Source organism: Pseudorasbora parva, chromosome 18, assembly GCF_024679245.1.
Source record: "Pseudorasbora parva isolate DD20220531a chromosome 18, ASM2467924v1, whole genome shotgun sequence".
NCBI lineage: Eukaryota > Metazoa > Chordata > Actinopteri > Cypriniformes > Gobionidae > Pseudorasbora > Pseudorasbora parva.
The window spans coordinates 11,773,686-11,787,457 of NC_090189.1; the positions used below are offsets into that span (position 1 = coordinate 11,773,686).

A 13,772-nucleotide genomic window follows, 5' to 3' on the forward strand; every position below is an offset into this window, starting at 1 on the left:
TCCTGTCTGTCAGTTGTAAGTCTTCTAGTAGTTGTGCTAAGTGAAATCTGAATCACGTTGTTTAAATGTTTTGTCCCTTTGCTTTTTGCTCCCTATGGGCTTCTCCCCATTCTTCTCCCTTGACTTAATCGGACTTTATGTCTCCACGTCCCCCGGACTGCCTCATAGACAGTAAAAGATTGCTTCTGAGCGTCTCCTCCTGTCTATACGGTAATATCTCTACTGTGCAAAAGAGTAGCGTTGTTATGACGCAATTGTTAGCCTATTTTTACAAAAACAGCTTCTACGGAGCGATAGTGTAAGATACAAGGTAATGGAGCCTTTTATACATTGTCGTGTTTCTTTATAAATAAAAAATGGACAAATGGAGTCTTTAAACGCCTCAGATGTAAAGTTATTCACTGTCAAAGTGATGCAAAAATGAATGGGAGTCAATGGGATGCTAACAGCAGGTGATGGCTTGGTTAGCAATGGCCACCCCTATGGGTGGAACGCTTTCCGAGTGCTAGATTACCCCCTTGGTTCTGAAGCGTAAAGTAGAGAAGAGCTGGCCGTTGCCATCTTGCGAGTGCGTGCATCATCGCATGTCACTCCAGGATAACAGAAAATGGGCAAAGAGGTGGGATGTGGGCGGGGCTAATGTGACTCAATGACTATAGACGGCAGGTAAATGGCTATCCACCTGTCATTCAAAGTAACCACACCCATAATTATGCAGCACTTTAAGACTTTATATAATGTAAACGAATGACCCCCCTCACAGTTGTCATGAAGGTCAAAATTAGCCGTATAGGCCAAAACCACAATTTGTACCAGTCTGTAAACATGATTTTTTTTTCTGCTGTAAAGTTGGGAATTTGAACATGGGGCTCAATGAGATTCTGCTCCCTTCTGGAGCCTGTCCCTAGTGGCCAGTCGAGGAATTGCAGTTTATATTACTTCCGCATTGGCTTCAAGGGAGATCGCGGGAGGTTGCCGCTTGTGCTGAGCACTATATGAACACTAAAATACTGTGGAAGTCAATGGGGTCCATCAACTGTTTAGTTACCCTTGTTCTTCAAAATATCTTATTTTGTGTTCCGCAGAAGTAATTCATACAGGTTTAGAACAACTTGAGGGTGAGTAAATGAAGAAAGAATTTACATTTTGGGATGAATTAAACTTTTAAAGGACAACTCTTGAACCTAGGGGTAATTAACAAATGGTTAATTAGATGTTAAACAGGTTAAACAGATGGTAGATGCATGGTAGTGAAATTAAATCGCTAGTTAATACCACTAACAAGGCTCAAAATAGCCTCACACTAACACAGTAGCATACTGAGGGTCCCTACATGCAAACCGAAGCATTGAGAACGTTGTAAGTGTACAAACAGTTTAATAAGAAGATACTTTAAAAAACACAGTGCATTACACGTTCACAGACAGGTGCCATCTTGGAAAACAGACTCGACGAATCGATCCACGAGCGCTGTTCTAAGTGAGCTGGTCGATAGGAATCAAGTTTGTGAAATGTAATAACATGGACATTTTTTTTTTTTTTTTCTGTTGCGTTCAGTGTTTTCTTCCGGAAACAACGGACCGTATGAGATTCCAAGTCACAGTTCATCACTTAGCAGAGCGCTCATGGATCCACTTGTCAAGACTGTTATCCAAGATGGCGCCTAACCGTGAACACGTAATGCACTGTCTTTATAAAGTATCTTCTTATTAAACTGTTTGTACACTTACAACGTTCTCAATGCTTTGGTTTGCATGTAGGGACCCTCAGTATGCTGCTGTGTTATTGTGAGGCTATTTTGAGCCTTGTTAGTGGTATTAACTAGCGATTTCATTTCACTACTCTGTGCCCCATATACAAGCGTCATAAGCTAATCTGTTTTTAGAGATATAACTCTTTACATTCGATTTCCATAAAAACGCATCCCAGAGAACGATCTAGTCTGTAACCATCTATTAATTACACCTAGGTTCATTTCTCACCGGAGTTGTCCTTTAAGTAATTCTCTCTAGACAGTGATGGAGCTGGTTATAGGTGACAAATAGATACAATTACAAAATCTATTGCTTCATTTCTGATAATTGTCACCCCCAGCACTAAGAAAATGATATTGACCTTCCCAAAAGCCATGAGTTTAATTGTTACCACGTAATGACCCTTCAGTTTAGTGAACATCAAATCACAAATAAATTAAGGGTGTGAATCGCCTCTGCACCTCTAATTTAGAGTCCAGTGTTTGTGGTTACTTCTTGAAAGCTTTCTGCAATTAGCCGTTGGATGTGGTGAACCAATGCTAATTATCGAATAATTGCCATGATCATGTTTGCAGAGGTGAATGGGAAGGTTGGTTATTCATGGTTCTCAAATTTTAGGACTCCTAAGAGGCATTGTAGGTAGATTGCAGCTGTTGCCTTCATTTTGATGTGTATTGACGTGCACTGCGTTGCGTATCAATTTTAACTAACCAAGCGAAACATGCTACAAAATCTGATAATAATTAATAAACTACTAAAAAAAGTAATAAATAAAAGCTGATAAAAATGCTCTGTAAAGGATTCGCTCTCCCGAAAAAGAAAAAAAAGACATTTCTGCCATGACTTTCTCACCCCGTGTTGTTCCAAACCCATAAGACTTTTGTTCATCTTCAAAACACAAATAAATATTGTTGAATGAAATTGAAAATATTTCTGTCCCTCCATTGAAAGTCTATTCACGCGAAACTCTATTGGTTCAAAACTATTGTAAACAAAATCTAGATTTATTGAGTGGTTTAATCCAAGCCTTCTGAAGAGATATTATCACTTTATATGATGAACAGATTTCATTTAGTCTTTTATTCACATATAAACATTGATCAGCAAACATTAATAGACGCTCGACCAAACTTGCTTGATGCGTGAGAACAAACCTCATTGGTTCTTGTGGAAGCTCAAATGTTGCCTATTGAGAATGAATCTTATTGAATCCCGTACATCAACAAGCATGCTCTAGCTTCTGTTTATGTCCACTGATCAATGTTTAGATTAATAGAAGGCTAAATTAAATCTCTTCATTATATAAAGTGATCATATCTCTTCAGAATACTTGGATTATACTGCTTGATTCATGTGGATTTCTTTTAAAGGGTGGTTGCATGTGATTTAACTTTAGTTAGTGTGTAATGTTGCTGCTTGAGCATAAACAGTATCTACAAAGTTACAGCGCTGAAGGTTCAATGCAAACAGAGATATTGTCTTTAAAGTTATGGCAGTTTATTGCCTACAAAACAACCTGGTCTCACAGAATTACGTGAAATCAACACGGACCCTTAACTCAAAAATCAGTGGTAGTTTCACGGAATTGCCGAAAATTACGTGATGGGTTCACGGAAGGGATGCCTATGAATGTCAATGACAGTCAGCATCCGTGGTCCACACACAGATTCCCAACACGCATTTAATTATTTGCATTTGTAAAAGTAGACATGATTTTATGAATATTTATAGCCTACTTTTATAGTTCAGAGCAACTAACTCCACTCCTACCCTAAACCTACCCACTGTCAACAATATAAAACACATAACAGGCAAATAAATGTACAGTCATAGTTATTTATTGCAAAAACGGACCAGAAACAGTATAGAAGTATTAACTCATGTTGCATTCCAAGTCTTCTGGAGTCATACGATATCTTCATGTGAAGAACAGAGTTGATCTTAATGTTTTAATCGCTGAAATGATGATCCCGCTCCACACACGCACTCGTTATAATACCGACGACTCTTGAGCATGACGCGATCGGTCGTGAGACACACGAGAGCCAATGGCATTTTACAATCAAAGCTGACGTAATGACGCAATTGGTCACGAGACACACGACAACCAATGCTGTCAAAGCTGACGTGACGTCTCTTCCGGCGGCAATATTTGAAATGTATTATTCGCCGAATGGACTCGACGTTACTGATAGTTTTTGGGGATTTTCTTCACACAAATCAATCGTTTGGCCTCAGAACACTTTGTAGTTTCTGAATAAATTGTGCCTGCAGTATCTGTGTATCTGCCTGTTATATCCTGTTTTTTATAATGCACAAATGGGTAGGTTTAGGGAAGGGATGGAGTTACGTGTTCAAAACGTGTCTGAATAAAAAGAAAATAAATGTAAATAAATTATGCTGACTGAATCAAACGGATATAAGGAGTTGGAACAGGGAATCCGTGTGTGGAACACGGATGCTGACTGTCATTGACATACATAGGCATCCCTTCCGTGAACTCATCACAGAATTTTCAGCGATTCCGTGAAACTACCACAGATTTTTGAGTTAACGGTCCATGTTCATTTCACGGAAATTTGTGAGATCAGGTTGCTACAAAAACGTCCCGTTTGTGCTACAACGAGCTACTTCCCGGGTTGGTGACATCATAAACCCTTGCTAGTCACCGCAGATGTGACTTCTGCCCGTAATGGTAAGGGACGTGGCGTTTCCGGACAACCTGTGCTTGGCACTTCAGCCAATAAAAATACGTGAAACTACATTTGGCCATCTAACCAATCTAAGATCATTGCGTTTTTCAGAGGGATGGGCTTCAGAAGCAGGAAGCAAATGAGCCGTTCAAAGGACAGTGGAGACAGCGGTGTGGAATAAAGGTCAAATATAAGAAAAATATGGCGTTTAAAAAAAAAAAAAAAAAGAAGTATTAAGACATGTTATACTGCGCCCCATTAACACAAACAAGCTTAGAAAAAAAAACAAGAACCACCCCTTTAAGACCCAAATACACTGTATAAGTGTCATCAGAGTTTTGGGTTAATAGACTTTCAATGGAGGGACAGAATATCTTTATTTGTGTTCTGAAGATTAACGAATGTCTTGTGGATTTGGAACGACATGAGGGTAAGTAATTGATGACAGAGGTTTATTTTTGAGTGAACTATCCCTTTAAGTTTTCAGGTTTAATGTTAAAAATTTGAAATAAAAAAAATATACCAGTGGCTCCTTTACAGGTTGAAAAAATCTCTCCAGACACATGCGCACCTATCACCAGTGAACCTGTGAGCGAGAAGACTACAGACCTCAAAGACTCATGTTCGGTTTGATGCGTTCTCTGGCTTTACCTGAAATTAAACTCGACAAACACACAAGTAACACAAGACGTTTAGCTGACCTTCAACCCCAGAACAAATCCATCACGACTGTCTGCAGCTCAGATCCCATATTTCAATACTCCAAAAGAAATGCAACATTTAAAAGTGCCATTATAGATGCTTGAGAAAAGTTGAAATGTTTGAGAAGATGCTAATTGTTCAAATGACAGCTTTATTAACCTTTGTGGTGAGTGTTTAAATAGTAAGATACAAAATTAATGTTTCACACTTTTTATTTTTTATGGTACTTGAAATAATAAAGTTTAAATATATTAAAACAGAATAGAAAAAAAAATATTGCAATATTATATATTATATAATATATTATATAATAATAATATATATATTTTATATATATATATATATATATATATATATATATATATATATATATATATATATATATATATATATATATATATATATATATATAAATATTGCAATATATAAATTCTGTTTTAATATATTTTTAAAATGTAATTTATTCCTGTGATGCAAATCTGAATTTCCAGCATCATTACTCCAGTCTTCAGTGTCACGTGATTCTTCAGAAATCATTCTAATACTAATAAGTATAATGCTAATAAGTATCAGTTGTTATTATTAGTGCTTGATTATTAATAAGGGTTTTATTATTAATAATAATGTTCAAAGTATAGTTTTTTTTCTGATTAATATTGTTGTGGATACTTTTTGTAACTTTTTGAAAAACAGGCATACCGTGCAGTAACCCTTTTAAATTTCAACATAACAGAACATTAAACACTAACCGATCACTAATCTTGAGCAAAAGCAAATAAAACCACTTAATTTTAACATTTAGTGTACATAAACTGAAAAGATTGATGTCACTTTGTAAAGAAAGAAAGAAAAACTTTACAAAGTATAGTAAAGTTTAAACACATAATATGCATGCTTATTACCTTTTTTATCACCCTTTTCACAATTTAGCATTTTTGTACTTTACATAAGGACGAAAAATCTATCATTTTCAAAAGTTCGCATTTTCAGGACCCAGAATGTCATTGACGTGAAAATGAACGGCCAAAATGCGTAAAAGTTTTTAGTTTTCAGTTAAAAACGGTGTTGTGTAAATGTACCCTAAGAAGCAAAGCAGGCTGTGAAATAGAAATCTGCTGTAACTCATTCCGCTTCAGTTCTACTTTATCCGTTGAGTACACGTAACTATTTTATATTAAGTGCAATGAACTTGGTAGAAAGTTTTTGAAATATTAATTATCTTGTTTCATTTAGTAAATTTGACTGTTAGTTTAAAACAAAAACAAAATTGTCCTATAGAAAATGCTAAGCAGCACAATTGTTTTCAACAATGATAATAAGATATGTTTTTTCATATTAGAATGATTTCTGGAGGATCATGTGACTGAAGACTGGAGTAATGATACTGAAAATTAGCTTTACCATCACAGGAATAAATTACATTTTAAAATATATTTATATAAAAAGTGTTTAAAATTGTAATAATATTTCAGAATTGTACAGTTTTTACTGTATGTTTGATCAAACAAATGCAGCTTGGTGAGCATAAGAAACTTCTTTCAAAAATATAGCAAATCTTCATTATTCCAACTTTTGACAGTGTACATTTGCTGCTATAATATGCCATGCATGCAAGGTATTTTGAATTGTAATCGATTAATGGATTGATAAATGGCCTTCTGAGTGTGAACTTCTACTGTGCTTTCATCATCATGGTTGATAAACGTGCGTTTGCTAATGTTAATGCTTGCATGCGTTTGCAGGCACAAAACAGTTTTCTGTTTCTCTGTGCATCTTGCCATAGCGCACAAGAATAGGTACGTGAGACACAGCGGCAGCTGTCCCAGAAATGTAACGCTCAGCCATAAAGGGAATGAGGTGTATCATGATTGATCATTCTTCACATTGCCACTATTGAAGTGAAAGAGCCAGTCACCCATGGCAGGAACTGCTCCCAGATGTCTGAGCAGCTCTCTCTCTCTCTCTCTCTCTCTCTTTCAGTCCTTCAGCTCTCTGAAGCTTTCCAAAAATTCTCTTATGCAACAATAAAAATCTCATCATGCTAATAATGCATTTAAGACTCATCTGCACTCAAGGGAACAGCTGGTTGCGATGATCCGCTGAAATGTTTCCCACCATGTTTCCCAAGGTCAGCAAAACTATTTTTGCCCCATTCGTTACATAATGATTCTCTTATGATCTCAAATTTTTGCTAATAATATGTTTGTTTGGCGGCAAGGTCATAAGGATGGAACAAAAGAGACGTGGCTTATATCACAGGGACATATGCGTTTCCACAGAGGTCATGCCTTTGGGTAGCAGTTTCATTAAAACTCACAGATTCAACGAAGGCATTTTGGACATGGATTGTTCATACAATGGTGAGTTGTGTCATTTCTTAGCCATTAACCGCACCACACTGGCAAAAAAATAAACACAGATGTCAAACACTCTTCTCAGCTCCGTGCTAAACTCATGCCATTGGTTGAGACCGTTTATATCTGAACCAGTTGGAAACCAGCTTTTTCTATGGAAGTCAATGGCTACCATCAACTTTTTGATTACCAACATTCTTTAAAGCTGCAATCTGTAACATTTTGGGGGTAAATGTTATCCAAAATAAATTTTTGAGCAAATACGTAACCAGCCACTGTTCAAAACTATGCTTGCCATAACTCGATTTACAGCAGTAAGCTTGTAATAATGTTTTTAATTCCAGTGGTACTGTTGGATTTCCGCGGGAAATTCAAGCTTATGTTTGCGTCATTACGTCACTTCTGTAAAATATCATCTTTTGTGTTCGACAGAAGAAAGAAAATACAGGTTTGGAACACCATGAGGGAGAGCAAGTTCATTTTGGGGTGAACTATCCCTTTAAGCAAGACACTTAAAGTCAACAAAATGACATTTCCAGACAATTGAACTTTTATAATTTGGCTTATTTCTGAGGAAAACTGGATATTTAATCAGGGAAGAAAAAAAAGATCTAATGGTGATTGATTAGTTTGGGAATGTTGGTTTCTTCACCAGATCCACTATCAAGTGACATTGACACTAATATTGGATTGATTTCAGCACTTGCTCTGCTGTAAATCGCTGAGCCATTTCAAGTGTTACTGATGATACTTCCTTTTCTTTTGTTTCCTGCCAGCGGTAAATGAAACGTCACTTCATCATTGTGAATCAGACACCACCACCTCGTGGAATAAAGGTGAATTGCACTTATTCAGTCTTCAAAGATTCAATTATTGTGGAAAATATATATACTTACACTATTACACACCTTGGGTCATTAGTGACCCTATACAACATTTATAAAAACATATAGGAAAATAGGCATTCTTTTATATATGTATTTCTTGTTTCATTGTTTACAATTAATTGAATGAGGAATATTAAAGGGTTAGTTCACCCAAAAATGAAAATGATGTCATTAATGACTCACCCTAATGTCGTTCCACACCCGTAAGACCTCCGTTCATCTTCAGAACACAGTTTAAGATATTTTATATTTAGTCCGACAGCATATCTATAAGTGTATGCACACTATACTGTCCATGTCCAGAAAGGGAATAAAAACATCATCAAAGTAGTCCATATGTGACATCAGTTAGTTCATTAGAATCTCTTGAAGCATCGAAAATAAATTTTGGTCCAAAAATAACAAAAACTGCGACTTTATTCAGCATTGTCTTCTCTTCCGCGTTTGTTTTCAAACCTCAAATAAAGAATCAAACAGTCATGAATCAGCGGATTGATTCATGATTCGGATTGCCAATGTCACGTGACTTCAGCAGTTTGACACGCGATCCGAATCATGAATCAATACTTATTCCCTTTCTGGACATTATAGTGTGCATACACTTGGATAAGCTCTCGGACTAAATATAAAATATCTTAAACTGTAAATGGAGGTCTTACGGGTGTGGAACAACATTAGGGTGAGTCATTAATGACTTCAATTTCATTTTTGGGTGAACTAACCCTTTAAGATGGTTGATATCTAAATAAATAAAAATAAGGTGGAGGGTAATGAATGACATTCTGGGTTGCTAAAGACCCAGGGTATGCATTTAAGGGTTAATTATTTTGATGAACATTAGCAATGTTGAACACTAACATAAGTTTGGAATATTACCAAAAATACTTGTATAAATTAACACTAGTAAATGTATTATGGATATGAATTACCAATGAGCAATAATATATTTATAAATGAACATAACAAAAATAATGAATGCCTTATATAACTATATTATTATAACTATGTATTACCTTTTTTGAATAGCATCCACAAGGTTGGATACATAAGAAGATTAAAAACTGAGTAATGTACAGATAAGATGTGATGGTAAAACATCTTATGACTTGGATCCAACTCTGTATTGGACATGCTGGCTATCTGAGGATAGACTCCTTTTGCTTGGATGCTTTATCTGAGCTAATGAGGCTAGCAAGACAACAACAAAGCAAAAAAACAAAGACATTAAGAGACCTTCCCTCAGGCGTGAGGGTGAGAAGTATTACCAAAGAGATCTTCTGGCCTTTCCAGATTTTGAGGCCTTGAGGAAACACATTGAACCATAGACAGAGGATTCTGCTGGCATGTTAGATTTTGATTATAGTCTGATATTTTGATGTCAGTATACATAACTGTGTTGACACTACTTGGCATATCCGTAACATCAAGAACATAAGTTGTTGGTAGAATGTAGCCTTGATGGGAGAAATTATAATAAACAATAAAAAGGGAATTAGGTAAGGAGTTAAATTAACAACTTGGCATTTGGTAGATATTCATCATCCAACTCAAAGTATGCCAAGTGCAGGGACAGTCCCGCTGGAAATACCCGAAGTTAAGTGATTTACTCAAGAGTAAAAAAGTGCAATACCGTGATCATCAGTTTCTTTGGCACCTCTATAAATGCTGAAGTTTTGTTCTGCCACAGTTTTTCATTATTAGGTTACAACCCAACTCAGGCGCATTGGAAATACGTGACTCTGCCTACATGTTTGCAACACCTGAAATATGTACCTCCAGGTACGTTTACTTGCACTTTTTGGGTGAAACGTCCACCGGAGGCGCTAAGTGGTAATATTTTTTCTCCATTCCAGATGCGCATATTTATAGCCTAATTTTATATTTTGGAGCAACTAACTCCACTCCTACCCTAAACCTACCAACTCTCAACAATATAAAACACGTAACAGGCAAATAAATGTACAGTCACATGTATTTATTGCAAAAACTGGCAAAAACTGTATAAAAGTATTAACTCATGTTGCATTCCAAGTCTTCTGGAGTCATACGATATCTTCATATGAAGAACAGAGTTGATCTTAATGTTTTAGTCGTTGAAATGATGATTGCGCTCCTTTGTGAACAGAACACACACACACGCACTCGTTCATTCATATTTCTAATTCAAATGATACACACAAGTTGAATGACGCGATCAGTCACGAGACACACGAGAGCCAATGGCGTTTTACAATCAAAGCTGACGTAATGACGCAATTGATCACGAGACACACGACAGCCAATGCTGTCAAAGCTGACCTGACGTTTAATCCAGCGGCAATATTTGAAATGTATTATTAATCTTTAGGTGTGTTTGACATCGGCTGCGGCTGGATGCATGCGATCGGCGAGAGTAGCCGAGTGCACACGGGGAGGAGCTGCAAACAGAGACGTGAAGTCGGACACTTTCTACCTCCCGTGGTGACGCTTGCACTGCGTTTGCAAACTTTATCACAGCTGAAGTTAAATAAATGCAATATTTCTCAAATACACAGATGTTTCAAATGATATTTGCATCCAATACTTTATATACTGCTTAATAAAGCGTCTATTTGGACAAGATTAAAGTTCAACATATAAACCTACACTATCTATGAAGTGTTGTCAACGGTTTTTATCAGTTTTAGTTTGATAAACATGACAGTATAAAATCGCGACTACATGAAAAGAGGTTTTACTGTTATAAATAAATGATTTGTGAGCATTAGCGTGACATAAGTTTTTAGAATAAACACGAAACGCACGTGGTCACTGTCATACAGCGAATCGGCCAATCGTGGATCAGCTGTGTCGTCATCAGAGCTTGTGCAGCCTCCTGAATCTGTCCCCCTTGAGAATCTGCAGCGGCTGCATCAGCCGGCTGCTCTCGAATCGCTCTCGCTGTACTTTGTTGACATACGTCACAGTCATATGCCGTCGGCGCTGTCTCAAGTCGGACAAAATTTCTAACCAGCCTGCACTGCTTTAAGTCAGCCGCCGATCGGTCTGCGCATCGCTAGGTGAAGTCGAACAAGCCTTTTGGCGGATGGATTCGAGGATACTGATCGCTTTTGGGGATTTTCTTCACACAAATCAATCGTTTGGCCTCGGAACACTTGGGATATTTGTACTTCCTGAATAAATTATCCATGCAGTCGTATGTCTGTATTTCTGTTTGTCTGTCTGTATTTCTGTTTGTCTGTCTGTATTTATGTCTGTCTGTATTTCTGTTTGTCTGTCTGTATTTATTTTTGTCTGTCTGTATTTATTTTTGTCTGTCTGTATTTCTGTTTATCTGTCTTTATTTCTGTGTGTCTTTCTGTCTGTGTTTCTTTTTGTCTGTCTGTCTGTCTGTCTTTCTCTCTGTATTTCTGTCTGTCTGTCTGTGTCTGTCTGTCTGTCTGTGTCCGTCTGTCTGTCTGTCTGTCTGTCTGTCTGTCTTTCTCTCTGTATTTCTGTCTGTCTGTCTGTCTGTCTGTCTGTCTGTCCGTCTGTCTGTCTGTGTCCGTCTGTCTGTCTGTCTGTCTGTCTGTCTTTCTGTGTTTCTTTTTGTCTGGCTGTCTGTCTGTCTTTCTGTCTGTATTTCTGTTTGTCTGTCTGTCTGTCTGTCTGTCTGTGTCTATCTGTCTGTGTTTCTTTTTGTCTGTCTGTATTTCTGTCTGTCTGTATTTCTGTCTGTATTTCTGTTTGTCTTTCTGTCTGTCTGTCTGTCTGTCTGTCTGTCTGTCTGTCTGTCTGTCTGTCTGTCTGTCTGTCTGTCTGTGTCTATCTGTCTGTGTTTCTTTTTGTCTGTCTGTCTGTGTCTTTCTGTCTTTCTGTTTGTTTGTTTGTCTGTCTGTCTGTCTGTGTTTATCTGTCGGTTTCTCTTTTTGTCTGTCTGTATTTCTGTCTGTCTGTATTTCTGTTTGTCTGTGTTTTTTTGTCTGTCTGTCTGTCTGCGTCTATCTGTGATTATTTTGTCTGTCTGTATTTTTGTCTATCTGTCTAGCTATTATTATTTATTTCAGTTTATAATGAAGTTTATAATAATTCTCTTCCAATTTGCTATAATATGTCTCTTGTCTTTTGTCATAATTATATCTGATTATGTGTGCCGTACTGCTGCATAGGAATGCTAGTTTGCCCTTTTTGAAACTGGGCCAGACAATGTTTACTTCTTTGTTAATGGAATAAAACACTCATTTCATTATTTCATCTATTTAACCCAGTCTTTAAAGTAATTGCTGGAGGTTTGTCAGTTTGTTAATGCATTAACTCCACTGACCTAGACACCCTGGGTTCTACTACTGGTAGATATGACCAGACATAAGGCTTTTTTTTCATGGACTTTTTGAATATTGTTTTTACATAATTGACATTGATTGTTTAGTATACTTACAAATACCTTACAAATTCATATATGTAATCTCTGAGTAAATACTGTAACAAACAACATTATTATTGGTCCAAAATTCCAACTTAATTTATAATATGTGTAGATTCACTTTGTCCCGTAGCATTTCCAGTTGCAATATGGACAGACAAAAATCATCAACTGGTTAGGACACAAAGGTGAATTGTTATGCCTTCTGTTTGTTTGTTTCTGCTTGCTTTATCAGATCTCCATGCTGCATAATTTCCGAAATATCCTCATAGGTCAGGTGGATTATTTTATCATGGCTAAAGAAGCTTTGCGTGTGTGTTTACTAAGGTGAGCGTGAGGGCAGACCCTGGCATGGGCTAGGCTGCTTGGATTACCATGTGCCCGGTTTCATTGTTACCGAGCTGGGATGTGTTTACACGCAACTGAAACACAAGCCACCTCACCTGCCTCTCACATACAACCGCAGGGCTAGACTTACCAGGGTCCTGCCTCCGCAAACAGCAGCGTTCTGCTTCCTGTGTTGAAGTGTGTTTAAGATTTTCTCGAGACCGTCCATTATTTTGCATGCATTTTTTTGAGCAGTCAAACAATCGTGAAGATAAACATGCTGGGGAAAACAACAGCATCAATCAGCAAGGCTGAATCTACCACCAGGGTGGACATGAACTATAAGAGGCAATCACACTAATTAATTAATATGCTCTCCGAACAAATCAAACAACCGTGTTGCTATGGAGACGAGAATAAAACCTCAGACACAATGATGACTTCCTGTTGAGAGACAGAAATTGGGGCATCGGGAGCAAGGCAGACTAGCTGGCAAAGTTGGTTTTGTTGAATGTGCAGTTTTCTAAACTATGCACAAACGGCATGAAGCCTCCATATGATTGATGATGTAGTTATCTACATCTAGGCTCTGGTGAATACATCACCAGGCTCGCTGAATTATGGCCTTGCAGTTTATGACGACAAAATCGTGCAAGACAACGTATATGGGCCAG

At 37.3% G+C, this 13,772-nt stretch overlaps 1 long non-coding RNA gene across 1 annotated transcript; it reads left to right on the top strand.

The window, feature by feature from the left end:
- Positions 1 to 7,076: 7,076 nt before the first annotated feature.
- On the top strand, positions 7,077 to 10,102 carry LOC137047186 (uncharacterized). Its single transcript, XR_010899167.1, has 4 exons — positions 7,077 to 7,277; positions 7,368 to 7,509; positions 8,280 to 8,339; positions 9,417 to 10,102. It is a non-coding gene; the product is annotated as an uncharacterized lncRNA (long non-coding RNA).
- The last annotated feature ends 3,670 nt before the right edge of the window (positions 10,103 to 13,772 follow it).